Below are 23,005 nucleotides of genomic sequence, written 5' to 3'. Positions count from 1 at the left end.
AATGCTATTCTGCTTTCTGGTTCAAAGCTTTGTAAGGTATTAAAGAAATAGATGGAATTCAACCGCTCTAAAAATTAATGTTTTTGTTTTCCATGTTTTAGAAAAATGAATCTTACTAGCTAATTAGAACATGTTATAGAAATAAGAGTTTTGATAGACTGAATACTTAACATAATAAAAGCTAATAAAGCCGTTGGGGGTGTGACATAACATATGATCAGAGTTTTCTGTGATAATGCATACATGTTCATTTCAGTTGTGATTTATTAATGTGTAAAGTATGTACCTTTGATATGGGAAATTGACTTATTTCAGTTGTAACTAAAATGAGAACACAGATGTTAGGTGCTATTTTGTGCTGAAGATGCGTTTGTATAAACTATATTTTCCTTCTCTTTCTCCCATTTCATTTAAGGAAATTAAGATTTAGGATTTAGCGTCAGCATGTTAGAAGTAAACCCCACACCTTCTAATAGGGCATAGTCTACAAAGGACTTTGAGGTTAGAACAATTTTTTACTTTCAGTGTACATCTTTTCAGACACAGACTGGGTAAATCTACAATGTCCCTGCGTCAACTCCTGATCAAATTTTGCTTCCAATGCTCAGCACTTAAATATCCTATTTAGAACCTCAGTTTGTTTCTTATTGTATTTATGATGGAACAATTTTAGTTCAACCATTCTGTGACAATTTACATCAGTATAAGTGGGAGGTGGGTAACCCCCCCCCAAAAAAAACCCAAAACCTCTTACTGGATAATTAGTTAGCGTGTTTCAGAGTAGCAGCCGTGTTAGTCTGTATCCGCAAAAAGAAAAGGAGTACTTGTGGCACCTTAGAGACTAACCAATTTATTTGAGCATAAGCTTTTGTGGGCTATTTGAATCTATTTCCCCATGTTAAGTATCCTCACACCTTCTTGTCAACTGTCTACATGGGCCATCTTGATTATCACTACAAAAGTTTTTTTCTCCTGCTGATAATTGCTCATCTTAATTAGTCTCTTACTCCACCTTTTCTTGTTCTCTGTATATGTGTGTGTGTATACATATATATATATCTTCTTACTCTATGTTCCATTCTATGCATCAGATAAAGTGGGCTGTAGCCCACGAAAGCTTATGCTCAAATAAATTTGTTAGTCTCTAAGGTGCCACAAGGTGCCTGTTCTTTTTTTAGTTAGCATGTGTGGATGGAAACATATAGCAGATTTTTATATATGTCCATCTTTAACTCTGATTTTTTAAAAAGATATCTAACAGATACTGTATCTTACCAAAAAGCATTCCTGAAAGGCTCTATTAAAAAATGCTGACACAATAAGTTACAGTATGTTACAGTAGCTTGGGTTCCATCAGTCACATTTCATTACTTTTACATAATACAGCTCTAGTGATGAAACCTGAAATGACAGGTCACACTGCAATGTCAGCTACAAACTTTAAGAATATTTTTAGTCATCCTCAAAACCTTTATATTTTAGCCTGATGCTTTAATATGTTGTTTTTAAAAAATTATATATATATATATTACTACAGACCCTAGCTTACTTTATCCATCTTTCTCCTCCACAATTAAACAATTTAGATGCAGATTATTCTGAGTGTCTGTAGGTTGAGTTGTGTAATACCCAATAAATGTATGTGTTTTTATTACCTATAGTCAACACAGGGGGCAGCTACAGTATTTTACAACTGGCACATCTTTATTTAGAATATTCAAAGGTTTGTGGGTCAACAGCTTTCTATTTATTCAAATTTTATTGACTCGCTTCAGAAGGCAAAGCTGACAAAATGATTAATTAGATTTTATAACTCATTGGCAGCCAAGAGTTTAATAGAATTAGCAGAGCTCAAGTTCATCTTTAATACCATGATGGTTTAATATTAAAAGTGTCAAATTATATTTTTCAGTTATTGCAAAATGCAATGACTTACTCCAAACTTATAGCAATAACAATGAAAAACTCAACAGGACACCATATTTAATACACTGATTTCCTAGTGCCTAAAATCTTTTAGAAAACTGATTTATTTGATCACTATATGCATATTCATATTCTAAATCAACATACCTCATGAACATGGTGATGGAAAGGTGACGTTCAGAGAGCAGGTGCCTCAGTGTAAAGGGCTGTAATAGTAATTGGACTTTTTCTATTTTGGTGGTTCATGCAAATGGATTTGTATTTCATAATACTGTATTTACAGTGAAAATGCTGATAAGAAATGGTTACCTACCTTTAACTGTTGTTCTTCAAGTTATGATGCAGATGTGTATTCTACTTAGGGGGGTGCACGCCCAGCACACTGGAACCTGAGAACTTTGCTTAGCAATGCCTGTAGGGGTGGTACTCATGCTCTGTAGCCCTAGCCATTCCCCCAGCCATATAAGAGCAGTGCTGCCCCAACCTCTTCAGTTCCTTCACACCAAACATTAGAAGTACTGACTCTGGTGAAGAGGTGATGGAGAACGGATTGTAGAATACACACCCCCATCGCATCTTGAACAACAGTTACAAGTAGGTAACCATTTTTTCTTCTTCAAGTAGATGCAGCTGTTTATGGTACTGAGGTGACTCACAAGCAATACTCATAGGAAGTAGGGCTCAGAGTCTAATTAAACAAGAACTGCAGGACTGCAATCCCAAAGTTTAAATCTGATCTGGATGCAGCAGCAATGGCATAGTGGTTTGTAAAAGTACCATGTGGCAGCCCTGAAAATACAGGAATGTCACTTAGAAATGCCATTGATGTTGCCTGGACTTTTGTAGAATGAGCTCGCACCCTTTGAAAAAGCATAGGCAGAGCTATTTCATATGCTGTCATGATACAGGAAGCTTTCCACCTGTGAAGAGACCACTTGACCCTTTATTCAGTCTGCATACAAATAAGATGAGAAGCAGAAAGGTTTGGTCCTATCCAGATAAAAAGCTGAATGTTGCCTGATATCCAATGTCTGAAGAAATTGTTCCTATGGGGTTGAATGCAGTTTAGCACAGAACACTGCTAAATATAATAGCTTGGTTCAAGTGAAACTGGGAAACCACTACGGATTAAATCTTAGGACCCAGTTGCCCATGGTAACTGAATCCCAACCACCAAAAAAAAAAAAAAACCAAAAAACCCCACAAGCCATCATCCTTTCCCTAAACAGGGGGGATGGAGAAAGAGAGGTTACTACTGGATCACTGTCCTAGACACATGAGTCAAAATGGGCACTTGCTGGATACTGGGGGTGGGGGTGGGAACGAGCTGGCTGGTTAAATCCAGGACCAGAGGACCTTTTCCTCTGGGATTTGTGGCCATTCTGGGAATAGTTCCACTGCCTTACAGGAAGGGTAGACTGTCTGAAAAAATGCTGCAGGTTGGATTGCTGTTGACCCCTACAGCGGCATCTCTTCACTACTGGAGCATATATTCCCAAAGAACTCAGGACTCTTTAAAAGAATGCAGGATTTCATCTTTTTTTCTGCGAACAAAACCCAGCCATCAAACAGTAAGTCCTCAGTGTTCTGCAGAACATTGGGTGAAATGCCCAAATTCTGCAGCCATGAGGCCTTCCTCATGGTCACAGCCATTGCCATAATTCTGGCTATCGCATCTGCCACATCCAGAGCTGACTGCAATGAGGTCTTGACCACTATCCTACCTTCCACAATGAATGTCATAACCTTTTTCCTGGAGGGTTCTGGCAACTTGTCTGCAAATTTAGAGATCCAACTAACAGTCATATTTAGAAAGCAATGCCTGCTGGTTTGTAGGGAAGAGGAGTTGTAAATCTTAATTCCCATTAAATCCACCTGCTTGGATTCTTTGTCCTTACGGGCGGGAGGAAGGAAGAACCTATACCTTCCCTGCCATACCTTGTCATTTGCTTCAGTTACCACTAGAGAGTTAGGAGCTGGGTGGGAGTGGAAACCCCCAGATCCCACATGGGAATGAAGTTCTGCTTTTCCAAATGCATTATGCTGGGGGGAAATGAAGCCAGATGGCTTTTGGAGTCTCCAAAAGAGTCTCATTTATCAGGAGGGCTACTCTCTCAGGAGCTGATGATTGGAGAATATCCAGCAGTTTATGTTTATTCTCCTGCAGGAATTCCAGCTGGATACCCAAAGTAATGGCCATATTCCTGAGGTGGTTCATGATATGCTTTAAAAGTCTTTGGGGACTGAGGAAGATGATTCCAACACAGTAGAGTCATCTGGGGAAGTGGTTTGCTGTGCCAATGACAGCTCCTATTCTTGCACCATGGGATCCAGTCGGAAAAGCCCTGTGGGTCCAGGAAGAGCAGGCTCAGCACTCGATTGCATCTGAGATGTTTTGGGAGTGGGAGCTACCACTAGGACCAGTGATCTCGCTCTGTCACGGGTTGAGAAGTGGGAACTCCGGGACTGCGTAGTATTCCAAGGATTCCAGGGAGGCCCCAGAATTTGTTGCCCCAGAATTTGAAATTACTGCGTGTACCCCAGAACTTGACAGTACTACATTCAGCCATTTTGTATGTTCAGCCACTGATGGCTGAAAACCAAATATCACATACCTAGGAATAATTTGAGGCCTTTGTGAGAAAAGGTCAGATAGCTGCATATTGCAGTTTGTTAATCAGAATGGGAGGATGGGATAGAAAGTTATGGAGGAAAGTGAGTGAATAACAACCTTCTTTTAGGTGCCCCAGACATATGGTTGTTATGGCTAGAAATACTAGAAATGTTTTGAGACAATGAGTAGTTTGTTGAAATTAGGAGAATTATTGACCAAATACAGGTTATTATGGCAAAGAGTCCTGTGGCACCTTATAGACTAACAGACATATTGGAGCATAAGCTTTCATGGGTGAATACCCACTTCATCAGATGCATTCACCCATGAAAGCTTATGCTCCAATATGTCTGTTAGTCTATAAGGTGCCACAGGACTCTTTGCCGCTTTTACAGATTCAGACTAACATGGCTACCCCTCTGATACAGGTTATTATGGTGACCCACTAGGAGTCACATAGGTTGTGTTTGTTAGAGTTAGCTGTAGAAGATTAGGTAAAAGTAAATACCTCAGAGCAGTCTGAGGGAGCTTTTCTTTGGGAAAGTGGCTGACATCTAAAATCCACTAGCTGGACAGAAAGAGGGCCCCTGGAAGTCTGGTTGGTGACCACTCAAAACCACCTCAGACTGTGGGTAACTATATCTAGGATGTCCTAAACCTATTGCTTATGTCTGTATGTGCTTAATATCTAATAAATCATAGTTTTAGCTACAAGAAAAGGAGTACTTGTTGCACCTTAGAGACTAACAAATTTATCTGAGCATAAGTTTTCGTGAGCTACAGCTCACTTCATCGGATGCATGCAGTGATGCATTCAGTGGTTTTCCACTGAATGCATCCAATGAAGTGAGCTGTAGCTCACAAAAGCTTATACTCAAATAAATTTGTTAGTCTCTAAGGTGCCACAAGTACTCCTTTTCTTTTTGCGAATACATACTAACATGGCTGCTACTCTGAAACCAGTTTTAGCTAAGTGCACGCTTACTTGTATTAATCATTTATCACACTGAATTTCTGTGTTCCCATTGAGTTATTCCTGACATTGCCTGGACTGAACCAGTTAAGTTACCACTGTTTTGGGGTCTGAAAACTCCATGTAACAACTGGACTTATGGATAAGCTACTGGTTACAGTAGGCACCAGGCCAGGAGCCCCTGTCCTGACAGATTCTGATCAAGGTACTGATGGTGACCCCAGGATGATCTCTGGCACCTATCTGACAAGGGAGAGGAAGACCCCAACCTGGATCTTGAGGAGTCTTGGAGGTTCTCTGATGACAATGTGTGAGCCAGCCCTGACAGGGTAAACAAACAAACTGTCACATTCATCTGAAGTCCAATACAGAGACGGCATCAGTGCCAAAGAAGAATGGGGGATTGGTACTAGTGGTACCGAAAGAGAGACACTCCCAACTGGTACCAGGAGAGGTGCTGGTATAAAGGGCAGTACTGAACTCAACGCCAAGACAATGATGGTGCCAAAGGACACACCAATGTCGAGGGACCCTTTGTACTGGGCCCAGCGTCTGCCTCAACTCCACAGTCTGAGGCCTAGATGGTGCGAGTTGTGGTGCTGATGAGCCTGGCAACTCTGTGATGTGGCCAGAAGGTGCTAAGGGCACAAAGGGAGATGAGATCGTAGAAGCCACGGCACCAGTGAACTCTTGAACCAGCGGAGAGTCTAGGACAGCTTCAGTGTCAAAGCAGTCCTCACGGTTTATTCCAGCAGGTGCTGCGTCACCTGCAAGTCTCTCACCACCCAAATCCTCTCTGTGATTGACTTGCAGATGGAGCACTTTTCTTTAACATGTCCTTTGCTAAGACGCAACAAGCACGTCGTGTGGGGATCGCTGTTGAGGATGCCCCACCATACATGACGGAAAATGCTTGAATCCTGGTGAGGGTATCAAAGGGCAACCAACTATTCTAATACTATACTAACACTAACTTAACTTAAAGTACTACTAGCTAACTACTATACTGTACTATACACACACACACACACTTCTCAGAGACTGAAAGCATGAGGTGGAAAACACCACAGTGAACTCTGTATTTAGCCACAGCAGTGAGAAGGAACTGACGGGGGTCGCGGTGGCGGTGCCCTTATATGTCCAGGAAAGGGGCTAGGGTCACAAGGCATGAGCGCCACGCCGGCAGGTACCCGCAAGGCAAAGATCTCTAGCTCCGGCACGCTGAATGTGCACATTCCTTCGTAGAATACACAGCTCCATCTATTCAAAGACGAAACTAGACTATGGGACTGAGACAAAAGCCATTTTAATGGTAACATTTTCATTTTGGTCTTTATCCTGCATGTCCTTGTGTGGTGTGTATTAGGGTGCAGAAGTGCAAGTGGAGACTACACAGAAGTAGTTGATAGTCACCTTTTATTTGTAAATTGACTGATTAAAAATAAAATCCAGTTTCCAATTAGCCACATTAGTTAAAGAGTGATCTGAGTTATTTTTAAAAATTGCTTTTATACAAGGTTTTTGTTTGTTTGTTTTCTGCTCCCTGTTGCTATTTGTAAGGATAATTGTGGGACAGAAAAGAGAAGACTGTATAAGGAAACAGTAAAAATGACTATACACCAAGGGCTGTCAAATGCACAAAGTGAACTAGCTGAAGAGACTATATGTGCCAACTCATTTCAATTGTAGTAGCCTTAGGATTTACTTGCATCTAAAGAAGGTAAACAGTTATCAGACAAAAGTGTAATTTACAAGGTGACCATTTACCTTTAACTGCTAGCCTTTTGCATTGAGAAGTTAAGAAGTCTCAAGCTTTCAAAAGGGGTGAGGTATGGCAAAGTTGGGGCAGGTCTGAAAAGGGCTTAAGCACAGTTCCCATCACACTAATAAATTGCTTATCTATGCATTCCCTTTTAGGCCTTACTCCTCCAGTTCATTCTGAAATTGCTATGTTAGAGGAAATGTAATTTTCAAATTATGCCTTGTTCCAGTCATAGGAAATAGATATATTTAAAATTAAAGTTGTCCCCTATAAAACACCCTCAACCAAAAGAGAATGCTTATTAGAAGAGGAAGGATGGTCTTGTATCTAAAGCAAAGGTTTTCAATGACAGCTACGGGATGCTGAGCGCTCTTGAAAACCTGGCTGCTTGATTTAGGTGTATAAATGGGAGCTGCTCACTACTGAGTTCTTTTGAAAATCCATCCCTAGTATTTTACTGCCAAAAGCCTAATACAACTGTATTTTGAGATTTGGGCAGCAATGTTTGATTCGATTCCTCAATGAATGCAAATATGCATGATCTTTTTAGCTCTTCCCACAAACTGTCAAGTAAGCATGCAATCCATTCATTTCTATCATCTAAAGTGACACAAAGAGTTCAGTGTAACTGTAACTACTGGTAAATGTTGAACTGGGAACTCATGCTCTCTCTCTCTCTCTCAAAGCCTTCCTAATACCAGACTGGCCTTCAATACTCTTTCGGGAACTGGATCTATTTTACATCCTGACCTATGTGTGTTCCTTGAAGAGGGAACATTTCAGAGTATAATGATCCAGAATTGGTGCAAAACATTAAAATGTCTCAGATACTCTAGTTTTATGGTTGGACATTTTTTGAAGAGCTAGAAAGATGCCATAAAATGTAATAGTCTCAGAAAAAAGTGACCAAGAGTAAAGGACTTTTAAATAACTTCACCCATTTGAAAACAAATAATCATCCAACCTCTGTATTGTTTAAAACAGCAAAAGTCTGATTTTAAAATGGAAATTTCTGTTCCTCTTCCCTTTTGCGTGCCTGTACATGGCATTATAGATCAGCTTATGAGCATGCTGGAGTGGGGAGAGGAACACCCATGTAGGAGGCAGCTATAATTTATTGTCTTCTAGAGCTGTATTGCACAAGTGGGAGTATCTAGTTATCAGCTCTTTCAGAGTTGTGTGTGACTATGCTCTCATACATCACAAGCTCTCTAGAGGCAGTTCCAGTAAGCTAATTTAGAGCACAAATTTAACCACACCAGTCATGACTTGCATGGAGTCTGCACTTAGCTGAAGCTACATTCCCAGAGACCATTGAATACTATCATAAGAGATGCCCTCTGTTTGGTTTTGTTTAGACACACCATTGGTTTACGTCAGTCACAGGTTAGATATTAAAAACTGTATAATATACAATATACAGACTTGCTGGTCTGACATTACATACTAGAGCAACAAATACCAGGGTAAAGGAATGAACTTCTGTAAGGGAGATGCCTCCAGTGCATCAGACACAAGTCTTACTTTGGATGTGGGTATTTTTAAGATACATCAAGAGTGCCTAGAATGTATGGATAGGTACTCTTTGTAATGTATGTGCCTAAAATTGCAAAGAGGAAAAATATTTGCTTGATTATTTAATCAGCTAAACATCTGAACATTTACCTAGTCACAGGAACTATTCTGGACACAGCATAGCTGTGTGGTTTCTAGACAGCAAATAATACTAACAGGCTGAACAAAGAGGGTCAAGAAAGAGAGGATTGTTTTCAAGGGATGCAAATTATATCACTTTTATTTCACCCATAACTAGCTGAAAATGCCTTATTTAGTTTAGCTTACAAGAAGTGTTAAATAAACGTTCTTTTCCCTTAATTATTTTTATTTGGTTTTTAATAAACATTGTTAAGTTCTATTTTGTGAAAGTAATTGCATGTAGAGGTTCCCCAAGGAGAACAGAACTCATAACCTCTACCCACAGTCTCAGTCAAGGAGCATGAAGAGAGATCTACATTCTCAGGCAGTTTCAGCTTACCACAAAACCAAGGAGACGAGAATTAGCAGTGGTGTGAGTAGCAAATATAACTTGTGAGCAGGCAAACAGTTAGAGCCTAATACACACCTACACTCAAATACTCACTCTAGAATTGGGCAACCAAGAAGAGTCAGAGATTCCAATTTGCTTGCAGAATTACCAGAACATATCAATCTGATATTTGCACATCCAAATTGCCAGTTATGTATCTAAACTAGTCACTTGAACATATATACACCCAGCTGGTGACTCTAGCTGCAGCAACTGTGCATGAAACTTGACATTCAAATGTGTACTAAGCACACACCAAACCTTTTGAAATAATCTGTAAAAAAATCTATTTTTTTCTGTAGTCTGTTTCATATTGTGAAGATTACTAGTCCGACTGCACTTGTTTATTTTTCCCATTCTAAATCTATAGGAATTTTTAAAAAGTAATGACCGTCTGTTTTTGCACTACTCTTACATCTTCAGAGATGTCTTAGAATCATAGAATCATAGGACTGGAAGGGACGTTGAGAGGTCACCTAGTCCAGTCCCCTGTACTCATGTCAGGACTAATTATTATCTAGACCATTCCTGACAGGTGTTTGTGTAACCTGATCTTAAAAATCTTCAAAAATGGTGATTCTACAACCTCCCTAAGCAATTTATTCCAGTGGTTAACCACTCTGTCAGTTAAGTTTTTCCTAATGTCCAACCTAACCCCTCCTTGCTGCAATTTAAGACCATTGCTTCTTGTCCTATCCTCAGAGGTTAGGAGCAATTCTTCTCCCTCCTCCTTGTAACAACCTTTTACATACTTGAAAACTATTATCATGCCCCCCCCGCCCATCTTCTCTTTTCCAGACTAAACAAGCCCAATTTTTTCAATCTTCCCTCATAAGTCATGTTTTCTGGACCTTTAATCCCCTGTTGTTGCTCTTCTGCAGGCACTGCAGGTCTTTCCATTACAGAGGCAGCAATACCCAAGAGGTGGGTACTCTCATGTGGCAGTAATGAAATCAAATCTACATAGGGGCATTTTCTGATACTATGCCTCACTTACTCCTTCTCAAAATACTTATTTGACACAGAACCATAATTATTCTCTTCTGCCTGTGACAAAGCTCTGTCCTTGTGTCTGTGGGTCCTGTGTTTCCTGGTGGATTTCGCTAACCTCAGAGGCTCCCTGTGACCCTCCATGTAGCCCTTCTCTCTCTAGAGAGAGTCACAAGAGTCACAGGGGGTCAAGGGTCACAGCCTACTGAGCAATTTTCATCATAAGCCAGAGAGGGAGGTGAGGAGAAGCGATCCTCTCTTGCATAGTCTCTGTTGTCTCCCAGTCTCAGTGATTAGTCGGTGGGTGGGGGGGCAAAAAGGGGAGCCCGGGCCCACCTTCTACTCTGGGCTCCAGCCCAAGGACCCTAATAGTATCAGCTATGGTAGCTGACTTTTTAGAAACAGGATGTGTACAACTCCCTGGGCTACTTCCCCACAGCAGCCCCCACTTCCTCAAGATCCACTTCACCCTTACCTCAGGGCCTCCTTCCCTGTGCCTGATATGGTGTGTACTGCTCAGTCTCTCCAACAGCACAACTTCCTCCTACAGCTCCTGACATGTGTACTCACCTGACTAACTGGGAGGCTTTTAATTAGTTTCAGCTAGCCCCTGATTGGCTTCAGGTGTCCCAATCAACCTAGCTATCCTCCCTGCCTTCTTGAAAGATCTTAATTGGCTCCAGGTGTCTTAATTGACCTGGAGCAGCTGCCATTTGCTTATTCTGGTAACAAGGATTTGTTTAGCCTGTGGCTAATAGATCTGTCTCCCATTACTTTACTATAGCCATCTGGCCTTGCCCCGTCACATGCCTTATAACATCTCAATTTTCATTCAGGATCCATAAACGTATCCAACTGTAACGTCTTCATAAAATGTAAGAAAAGTACATACTAAGTTTTAGGAGCTGCACAGCATTTTGCCTCATATCTCCCACTGGAGATGTTTGGAGCTATCTGGCTAAGTCCCATACAACTATGTGTATGTATACAGAACACAGAGACACTTAAAATAAACCGTGGAAAACATTTCCAGATGAAAATACCACAGGACAAACTGGGGAGATGGGCCATGAGTGTTATATTTGGTGTAAAGAGCCAGAGAAGACTACAAGCGGCTAAATGTATGTAGATGTTGGAAATCCAAAGGAAAGGTATAAATAATTGGAACATAATGTCCAATTAAAAACTGGGCTTATTTCCATGATGGCAGTTAGCAGCTGTGAGTGTTAAAAACATGTAATGTACGTATATTATATTATGATAGGAGAGAGAGAACTATTTTCAAGGTGGAATTATATCAAGTCTTTGAGGTGTGATTACATTCCACATCCATAGAATTCACATTCAGAATCTCTTATGGCTTAGGAAGAGAGACATTTCTCTCTCTAAATACATATTGTGCTGGGGAATGGGCTCTTCTTGGAAAATTGACAGCCAAAAATATGCACAGTCCTAGAGCTGCAATAATCTCTGAGGAGCCTGAAGCAAGGAAGATGTGGAGCTGAAAGAACTCTCCACTTCCTTCAGCAGCACCGTAGGTACTGAAGGATTCTGCATTCCTTTTAAACAAGCCTGATCCTCCTTGGGATTGATCAGGTTCATATAGAATCCACATATAGATGTAAGAAAAGGACAGCCATAACCTATATTTTAAGTATAGAAATTCTGCAGCAGAGTGAAAATACTGCAGCAGGTTTGGCTTTTTAAGCCCAGCTCATAATGTAGATAGGGCAGAGCAATGATGATAATGACAACTTATTATTTGTATTATCACCAGCATCTAGAAGTCCTAGTCATGGACCAGTCACTGTGCTAGGTGCTGTACAAACACCACACAAAAATAGTACCTACCCCAAAGAGCTTACAATTAGGGTGTAAGACAAGAGACAATAGATGGAGACAGACAGGCTGGCAAGTATAAGGAGACAACGTGACATGGTCTACATGTTAGGGAGTGGTCTTGGCACACCAGCAGCCTAACCATGGTCAAGTTTTTTTTAGGCGTCACAGCAAAGGAGAGTTTTAAGGAGGAAGAGATAAGGAGGAAGAGAGCAATAAAGTTTTACAGAAGTTTATGGGGAGTTCTTCCCAAGTGTGAGAAAGCACAAAGGTGCTTGCTACAAAGTTTACAAATCAGCAATGGAGGCTGGCATTGTGAGGCTGGTAGACCAGGTGCCAGCTCTTGCCAAGCTGTAGGCATCAGCTGAGCACTGAAATTCATAACTGGAAAACAGACCAGCTCATCTATTATTCAAGATGGATGTTAGACATGTAAGAAGATGTTTTGTGTTTAGACTCTCTAAAATGCTTCTAAGTTTCTGCATGCATTAATTTACTGGTAATGTCTGTATCCCATACTATAAAGGTAATATGTAAGTTTTGCTTTATAACTGTAAAAATGTCTGCTCTGAACCCAGGCAAGATGAGTGGCGCCCACTCCCCCGCCCATCAAGGACTATCAAAAATAAATGGGCCATCTTGAAACATCATGATGAAAAAAGACTAAGTCCTCTTACACCCATGAAGATGCTATGTGTGAGAAAGCTTGTCCCATCAGTTTGAATTTTGGAAGAAGGAAATAAAGATAGCCAACATGAAAATTCTTCACCATTTTGCTGTTTGGACTGTCAGAAGGCTGCAGCTAGAAAACAAAAGCATAGATTCCCAGGGTCAACCTGGGTTAGCGCTAAAAGACATTCACTGCTGATAGATTACTAAAACTCCGTCACTTTTTGGACTCACAGACTAAGCCATTTGAGTATATATTGCCTGCTTTAATTTGTAAATACCTCATTTCTTTTTCCTAGTTAATAAATCTTTAGATAGTTTATTATAGGATTGGCTACAATTGTTGTCTTTGGTGTGAGATCTGAGGTACAAATTGAGCTGGGGTAAATTACTGGTCTCTTGGGACGGGGAGCAACCTGGATATTTTGTGATTTTTGGTGTAAGTGCCATTTAATCACTAAGTCCAGCTTGCCTTGGTGGCAAAATAGACTGGAGTGCTGTCAAGATTCTTTCCCCACTCTGAACTCTAGGGTACAGATGTGGGGACCTGCATGAAAACCTCCTAAGCTTACTTTTACCAGCTTAGGCTAAAACTTCCCCAAGGTACAAATTAATTTTACCCTTTGCCCTTGGATTTCCACTGCCACCACCAAACTTTATCTGGGTTCCTGAAAAAACAGAGTTTGGACACGTCTTTCCCCGCAAAATCCTCCCAACTCTTGCACCCCACTTCCTGGGGAAAGTTTGGTAAAAATCCTCACCAATTTGCATAGGTGATCACAGACCCAAACCCTTGGATCTTAGAACAATGAAAAAGCATTCAGTTTCCTTACAAGAAGACTTTTAATAGAAGTAAAAAGGAAAAGAATCACCTCTGTAAAATCAGGATGGTGAATACCTTACAGGGTAATTAGATTCAGAACATAGAGAATCCCTCTAGGCAAAACCTTAAGTTACAAAAAGACACAAAAACAGGAATATACATTCCATTCAGCACAGCTATTTTCTCAGCCATTTAAAGAAATCATAATCTAACACATACCTAGCTAGATTATTTACTAAGTTCTAAGACTCCATTCCTGTTCTGTCTCTGGCAAAAGCATCACATAGACAGACACAGACCCTTTGTTTTTCTCCCTCCTCCCAGCTTTTGAAAGTATCTTGTCTCCTCATTGGTCATTTTGGTCAGGTGCCAGTGAGGTTACCTTTAGCTTCTTAACCCTTTACAGGTGAGAGGAGCTTTCCCCTGGCCAGGAGGGATTTCAAAGGGGTTTACCCTTCCTTTTATATTTATGACAAGTGCCCAAGAGGATTGACTGTGAATCTATGGTAAAACTGTTTAGTGCTTCAGAAGTTCACATCTAATTATAGAACATACCCCCAAGTTTAGGGTGTCTGCCCTGCTTTTTGACAGTCTGCCCTCAGAGTTGTGAATTGCTCCAGACAGCATGACAGACATCATGGGTTGATTGGAGGGAAGAGTTAATCTCTCAATAGAGAATGATAGATAGGATGGGGATAGGCCATGAAGGGCCTTGATAATGAGGACAAGTAGCTTATATTTGATGTGATAGAGAACAGGGAGCCAGTGAGGAGATGGAAAAGAGTGTGACATGGACAAAGTGACAGGCAAGGCAAATGATCTTTGCAGCAGCATTGTAATGAATATGAGTGGGGCAAGGTTGCATTTGTCAAGGGCAGAGAAAATGATCTTGCGGTAAGTGCGACATGAGATTATGAGAGCCTGGATGAAAGTTTTAATCTTCTTTATTCATCCAAAAAGCTATCTTAGACATGTTATGCAGAAAGATTCAGCAAGACTGAAACATAGCTTGGATGTGAGCATCTCAAGAGAGGCGAGAATCTAACATAACATCCAGTTTATCGGCCTGAATGATAGGCAGGAGGATGGTGGTGTTCACAGGGATTGAGAAAGGAGCCGGCAGGGATGGTTTTGGGGGAGGGGGAAGATTAAGAACTCTGTTTTAGTCTAGCTGTTTGCTACACATCCATGAGGAGATCTGATACACAGGCCAAGATTTTAGTTTGGACAGAAAGGAAACAAGTCTGGAGGAGAAACGTAGACTTGTGAGTCATCCTGATGGACATAGTTGAATTTGTGTTGGCAGATGAGATAACAGAGAGATAAAATGTTGAGAGAGAAGAAAAGAGGATCAAGGACAGAGCCCTAAGGAACCCCCATAGAAAGTTGGAGAGAGGATGAAGAAGATCCTCTCAAGGACACCCAGAGAGAATGAATTAGGAGAGGACTGAGTGAGGACAAGATTTCAAGAAGTAGATCATGACTCAACTGTGTCAAAGGTGATCAACTGGTTAAGGAGGACGAGGAAGGAATACTGGTTCTGAGATTTAGCTAGGAACAAGAGACTTTGGCAAGAGCAGTTTCATTTGAGTGCAAGGATGAAGTTGAATTGGAGAGGGTCTAGGACTGAATTGGAGAAAGATTCTAGCCAACAATTTTAAACAGTTAATTCAATAAACTCAGAGATGTATGAGACGAGGAAAAGATGGTGGTAACTGGAGAGTCAAGAGGGGTTGAGGGTCAAGGTTTGTTTTTGTTTGTTTGTTTTTGTCAGTTTGGTTTTTAAGATGGAAGAGCCTAAAGTATGTTTGTATTGTGAGGGGAAACAATCAGAGGAGTGTGAGTTTAAGGAGAAGAGTAAGGGAGAGAATAACATTGTGTGTCAGGGAAATGATGAGATGGCATGTGTTGGGGTCACTGGGGCAAGTGAAGGGGTGAAAGGATGACAAGAGAGAAAAAACTCCTGCATCTATGACAGGAGAGAAGGAGGAGAGAGTTGGGGGTGAGAAGGGGAATGGAAGGTCACATCATGTTGTCCATTTTTTCTTGGAAGAAATTGCGGAACCTTGTGCAGAGAGACAAGTGAAGGTGGGAGAGAATTTGACGAGCAGCCAAAGATAGTGAAAAAAGTGGCTGGGATTGCCGATGTGATATTCAAATAAGTTTGAAAAGTAGAGTTGTTTAGTAAGGAAGATGGTAGACCTGAAGGAGAAAAAGAATTTGTAGTGGAGAAAATCAGCCTGCTTACATGATTTCTGCCAGGGCACCATTCTGTGTCCAGGAGCAACAGATACCACAATACCATCCTGGGATTAGAGTAGGACCAGGTCTTTGGGCATTGCAGTAGACATCACACTAGTCACCTTTTGGGGGCTGGGAAGGTATTTAGGCTTCCATTTAGTTAGCAATAGTTGTGATGAGAATTTTTTAAAAAATATTTTTTCATTAAAAATTATGGTTTAAGAGAAAAACATGTAATGCCCCCCCACCAAAATCCAGAGTTTTTTTAACAAATGCCAGGATTTTCAAACTCCTCCAAACTCTAATGTGCATAAATATAACTGCGGCAAGAAATATAGGTACGTACTACTTAGTTTGATAGACACTAACAAAAATGAAGCAAAAAATGTCAAGTAACAAAGAAACAACACTGTTCAGTGAATTTATCCTTCTGATATGTCCATTAGATGGATAGATATATGCCTCAGGTAATTTCTTATCTGTTATTTCAGAAGACATGTCTATAGAAAACCTACACTGCTGATTTCTACCCTCCAACGGGAAGATATAAAAGCCACTGGCAAGTTAAGAAACAACTTCACCTATGTTTTACAAACCAAGCTGCTCCATGCAGGCGGACTTAAGCAGATCCACATTGACTTTAATGGAGCTCTGCAAAAAGGTAAGGGATTTGCCTGCATGGAGCAGTTGAAGTCACATATTAAATACCAGTTGAGTGACGATTTGTAAACTGTGTTAACAGTTCTGTTCTCAAAATACGAACTTGTCACCTCCAGAACATCTTCAAGGCAAGTTAAGGGCTTGTTTATACTGCCCCAGAAAACACAGACGAAAGGGGAATGAAGTGCAGCGTGCACTAAAGAGTTATATTCTAACTGCCCCTTGTAGCCTTTAATTTTGTTTCAAGTGAATTTAGTGATGTATTACACCACCATGGGTTTGGCTCCAGCTGATACAGTTTCAGAGTGAAAATTGCCTCTGGTGCTTTTCTTAAATTTGGAGACAAAGTCCAAGGATAGTGACCACAGATACAATCACAAGGACAAAGTCTAGTCCATATTACAAGTTTTATCAAAGCAATAAATAAAAGGTACAATTACTCATGCATATAGAAATCCTACAAAAAGCCATGCAAGAGTTATAAGTAAGGCTACAATTCAGTCACAGGTAATTTTAATAAAAGTCATGGACAGATCACCCACTGTAGGCCATGTGTTTCAGCCATGCTTTACTTAATATACTTATCACTCCTAAATACTTATCAGTCTTATACTTCTATATTCCTACAATATAAATCTATTTAGTATACATTGATTATATATCAAATAGCATATGAATGGACCATAACATCACAAAGATATATGTGGGGATGGAATATTTTGTCCTTTAGCACAGAAATAGTTGTACTTTTAATTTCTATAAAATGATGAAAGGTCTGATGGTTCTTCAGGAAGAGGTAATTTTCCAGTTAAATGCATATGCATTATTAACTTGTATAGTACTGTGCAAATGAAGAAGGCAATCTATATGGAACTTAAAGCTAGCGTATTGAATGAGATTCAAAAAAGCAAATTCAGCATTTATAGTACACATAACCAATCATAGAATGATAATGAATAACAATATCTTTGATGTTAATTAGTTGCACTTGATAAGGCAATGCTAAATTGGTTTATTGCATTCAAATAAGAAAAATCAAAACCTCAATAAAGATTTTAAGGTGATAAATTCAGTATGGATAAAAACCCATAAAAAACTACCAAGAAATCCCTGATTTAGTTGATTATCTAAACTTCAAAGTAAGAGTAGAGACTCAGACAAAGATCAGAAATAGAAAGTGAAGGGGCAATATTCTCATCAGAACAATGTCTTGTGTTATTTTAATTTCTAAAATGAGGAAGAATCAAAGCAAATTGTATATTTGCTGGTCTCACTCCATATCCCAGTGGCCAGGTGTACTTTTCACATATACCACCACCAGAGCTGATACCAATTGGTTATCCTTGTTGGCACTCTTCAGAAAGGTTTAATGTTAGAACTTGATATGGAGAATTGCTGCCTGCTTTCTAATCGTGGTCCTTACACATCAGAGCTGAGTTATGTCAATTGTGGTTTGGGAGATAGGGGAGATTTGCACAACTGGTGCCAACGTTACACATGCTCTGTGTCTGAATAGACAGCTGAAGTCTCTGACAATGACCATCTGGCATCTTATATGAATATTTAATTTTTTCTGTCACAGCACCCATATCCAAAGCAAAATGTGTTTCATGTTACAAGGTTGAGTGATCTTTTCTTTCCTGATGTGGAAAAATCTACTGCATTAGGAAAATCATGAAAACCTCAGCGACATTTGAAAATGAAATTAAGGGAGATGCAGAAAATGGTTTGGGAAATTATATTTCTGTTCTCAGCATGGTATTTAACTATTATTGAGGCCATTTACTATTCAGGCTAGATGTCCATCATATTTTTTATAAAAACATTTAAGAAATTGAAAATGAAAACCTCAAGATGTATAAAAGGGCAAAAACTAAAGACCCTTGCTAATAATGAAGCCTAATATATATCTTGATTACTTTTGGTCTATTTACTCTCTGCTCCCCTCGCCCCTCCTGCATTTTTTTTGGAAAACTACCTAAGGACCTAGCTCAATATAAAGGATCCTGAGGTTGCATTTGCAGATGAAGAACAGGATAAATTTATATCTAGACTTTCTTAAAGCAGTTACAATTACACCCCCAAAAATCTCCATTAAAAGAACATTGCAATCTTAGTAAAGTCAAGCACTCAAAAGTTAGGAAATGTTAGAATTAAGGTTGCCTGTGCAATAAGGTTACCTAATTTGCCCCTCTTGTTCATATGTATTATGATACAGTCTTTAATTATGCTTTCACATACTATTTTTTCCACAGGCGGCCTGCCTTGTTCAGTGCATTGGATGAACAGTGTTTAATTAATGAGTATTTATTCCATATTTTGTTTTATCCTTATTGTTCAATATGTGGTCCTGGGTTTTAAATAGAGCACATTATTGAAACCCTGCTCTGAAGATTAATTAATTTCCTCAAGGACTTTTCAATGGTGCGCATCACTTTAGTATCTGTGTGCTTCACAAACAATCATTTTACATTCACAAAATCCCTGCTGAGGTAAAAGAGGTATTATCCCCATTTTACAGGTGGGGAGCTGAGATACAAAGCTATTAAGGTAAAAAAAAAATACCACAAGTTTTAGGTGCCCAATTTGAGAAAACTAGACTTGATGTTGCAGAATACTGTGCATTATATAGCACTCTGTATAACCAAGCACAGCTCCTATTCACTTGAGCTGCAGTTGCAAGTGTTCAGCACTTCTGCAAACCTGGCCCCATGGTCTCAAGTTGAGCACCCAGAAAATTAGAAAGACACAATTAGTGACCATTTGTGATAACTTTGATTTAAGTAGCTTGCTTAGCATCACACAAGAATGTTGTGGCAGAGGCAGGGATATAATCCAATTCTCCAGGGCAGCACACAAATGCCTGAAGCATGAGACCATCCTTTCTCTGCCTGCAAGCCCCCGCCTCATTCACTATACACTTTCCAGCTTCTTCATCAAATGAGGTAGGGGTGCTTTAGACAACTTTGCACACAAATCTGATTCATCCCCAGATAAGGTATATCCTGTGCACTGAATGAGGCTGGGGTCTTGTGGAAAAAATAGTATGTGATTCCGTAAAGACTATATCATAATGAATATGCAAAATATGGCCAAATTAAAGTTGTACAAGCAACCTTATTTCTGGCATTTCCTAACTTTTGAGTCCTTGACTTAGCAAAAGTAATAACGTTCTTTTAATATATGTGTGTGTGTGTGTGTGTGAGCGAGCGAGACAGAGAGAGATTCCCTATGTTTAAAAACAAAGCACCTAATCTGGAAAAAAAAATTGCATCACACAGCACTATATTGACATCCTTTAGATTAGGTTGGAAAATGGAATTTCTATTTCAAAATTTGCTTTCATTCCAAACCAGAACAAAAAGTAAAAATTTACCAAAACACAAAATTTCTTAAATACTTCATTTCAAAAACAAAATGACTATCAGAACGTTTTGTTTAGGTTGAAATATTGTTTCAGTTTTACCCTTTTGACTTTTATAATATAAAAAGTTGAAACAATAAAGCTGAAATGAAATGTTTTGACTTTACTGAAGTGAAGCCTTTCAATAATTTCCAGTTCCAGTTCCTCCCACTTCTAATACTCAGTCCTACTCTTCTTGCCCAGCTAGTCTCAGTTCTGCATCTCCTACCCAATGCTATTTAATATTTTTATCAACAAGTCTGATGATTATATAAAATCTTTGCTAGTAACATTTGCAGATGACACAAAGCTTAATGGGATAGTAAATAGGAGGACAGGTTAGTGTTATCGATTGAGCTGAATCATCCAGTTAAATGAGCACACTCCAACAAAATGCATAATATAGCCAAATGCGAAGGTAATACATCTGGGAATAAAGAATGCAGGGTATATGTACAGGATGATAAGGTATGACCCTCAGCAGATCACAAGTGACTATAGGGCTCTGGGAGTAAGGGTGAGGGAGTTGGGAGCGCAGGTGGTGTTCTTTTCAGTCCTTCTAGTCAAGGGTAGGGGCCTCGGCAGACACAGATGCATCCTGGAGGTGAATGCCTGGCTGCGAGGATAGTGACGCCAGGAGAGCTTCAGCTTCCTTGACCATGGGATGCTGTTCCAGGAAGAAGGACTGCTAAACAGAGATGAGGTCTACCTATCAAGGAAGGGGAAGAGCTTATTTGGCTACAGACTGGCTAACCTAGTGAGGAGGGCTTTAAACTAGGTTCAATGGGGGCAGGTGATCAAAGCCCACAGGTAAGTCAAAAACAAGGAGACCTGGGAGAAGGGTTGGAATCTGAGGGGAGCATGGGCTGTTATAGCAGAAATACAGGAGAGACAAGACAGAACTGGGGGGAGGGAGGAGAAAATGAAATCAGTATCTTAGATGTCTGTATACTAATGCGAGAAGTATGGGGAATAAGCAGGAAGAACTCGAAATGCTAGTAAATAAACAACTATGACATAGCTGGCATCACAGAGACTTGGTGGGATAATACATATGACTGGAATATTGGTATAGAAGAATACAGCTCACTGAGGAAGGACAGGCAGCGGAAAAAAGGGAGGAGATGTTACCTTTTATATTAAAAATGTATACACTTGGACTGAGGTTGAGATAGAAATAAGAGAGACTTGTTGAAAGTTTCTGGGTAAGGATAAAAGGGTAAAAAACAAGGATGATGTCATGGTAGAAGGTCTACTACAGACCACCAAACCAGAAAGAAGAGGTGGATGAGGCTTTTTTAAACTAACAAAAATCTAAACTAAACTAACAAAATCATCCAAATCACAGGACTTGGTGATGATAGGGGACTTCAACTACCCAGACATCTGTTGGGAAAATAACACAGCAGGGCACAGATTATCCAATAATCTCTTGGAATGTATTGGAGACAATTTTTTTTCAGAAGGTAGAGAAAACTACTAGGGAGGAGGCTATTCTAGATTTGATTTTGACAAATAGGGAGGAACTGGATGAAAGTGGAAGGCAACTTGGGTGAAAGTGATCATGAAACGGTAGAGTTCATGATTCTAAGGAATGGTAGAAGGGAGAACAGCACAATAAAGAGAATGGATTTCAATGTGGCAGACTTTAGCAAACTCAGGGAGTTGGTAGGTAAAATCCCATGGGGGACAAGTCTAAGGGGAAAAAACAATTGAAGGCAGTTGGCAGTTTTTCAAAGAGATTAAGGGCACAAGAGCAAACTATCCCACTGCGTAGGAAAGATAGGAAGTATGGCAAGAGAGCACTGGCTTAACCAGGAGATCTTAAATGATCTAAAACTCAAAAAAGAGTCCTACAAAAAGTGGAAACTCGGTCAAATTACAAAGAATAAATATAAACAAATAGCACAAGTATTTAGGGACAATATTAGAAAAGCCAAGGCACAAAATGAGATCAAACTAGTTAGGGACATAAAAGGAAACAAGAAAACATTCTACAAATGCATTACAAGCAAGAGGAAGACCAACAACAGAGTAGGCCCATTATTCAATGAGGTGGGAAGTGAATAACAGAAAACGTGGAAATGGCAGAGGTGATTAATGATTTCTTTGTTTCGGTTTACACCAAGAAGGTTGGTGATGATTGGACATCTAACATAGTGAAAATGAGGTAGGATCAGAGTCTAAAATAGGGAAAGAACAAGTCAAAAGTTACTTAGACAAGTTAGATATCTTCAAATCACCAGGGCCTGATTAAATGCATCCTAGAATACTCAAAGGAGCTGACTGAGGAGACATCTGAGCCATCAGTAATTATCTTTGAAAAGTCATGGAAGACTGGAGACATTCCAGAAGACTGGAAAAGGGAAAATATAGTGCCCATCCATAAAAAGGGAAATAAGGACAACCCGGGGAATTACAGGACAGTCAGCTTAACTTCTGTACCTGGAAAGATAAAGGAGCAAATAATTAAGCAATCAATTTGCAAACGCCTAGAAGATAACAAGGTGATAAGTAACAGTCAGCATGGATTTGTCAAGAACAAATTGTGTTAAACCAACTTGATAGCTTTCTTTGACAGGGTAACAAGCCTTGTAGATGGTGGGTGGGTGGGTGGGTGCGTGCGTGGGAGGGAGACAGAAGCGGTAGATGTGGCATATCTTGACTTCAGTAAGACTTTTGATACTGTCTGGCATGACCTTCTCATAAACAAACTAGGGAAATATAGCTGGTTGCAAAATCATTCCCAGAGAGTAGCTATCAATGGTTCACAGTCATGGTTGAAGGGCATAATGAGTGGGGTCCCGCAGGGATCAGTTCTGGATCTGGTTCTGTTCAATATCTTCATCAATGATTTAGATAATGGCATAGAGAGTACACTTATAAAGTTTGTGGATAATACCAAACTAGGAGGGGTTGCAAGTGCTTTGGAAGATAGGATTAAAATTCAAAATGATCTGGACAAAGTGGAGAAATGGTCTGACGTAAATAGGATGAAATTCAATAAAGTCATATGCAC

This window comes from Eretmochelys imbricata, chromosome 9 (genome assembly GCF_965152235.1).
Source record: "Eretmochelys imbricata isolate rEreImb1 chromosome 9, rEreImb1.hap1, whole genome shotgun sequence".
NCBI classification, from domain to species: domain Eukaryota; kingdom Metazoa; phylum Chordata; order Testudines; family Cheloniidae; genus Eretmochelys; species Eretmochelys imbricata.
This window is presented reverse-complemented; position numbering follows the sequence as displayed.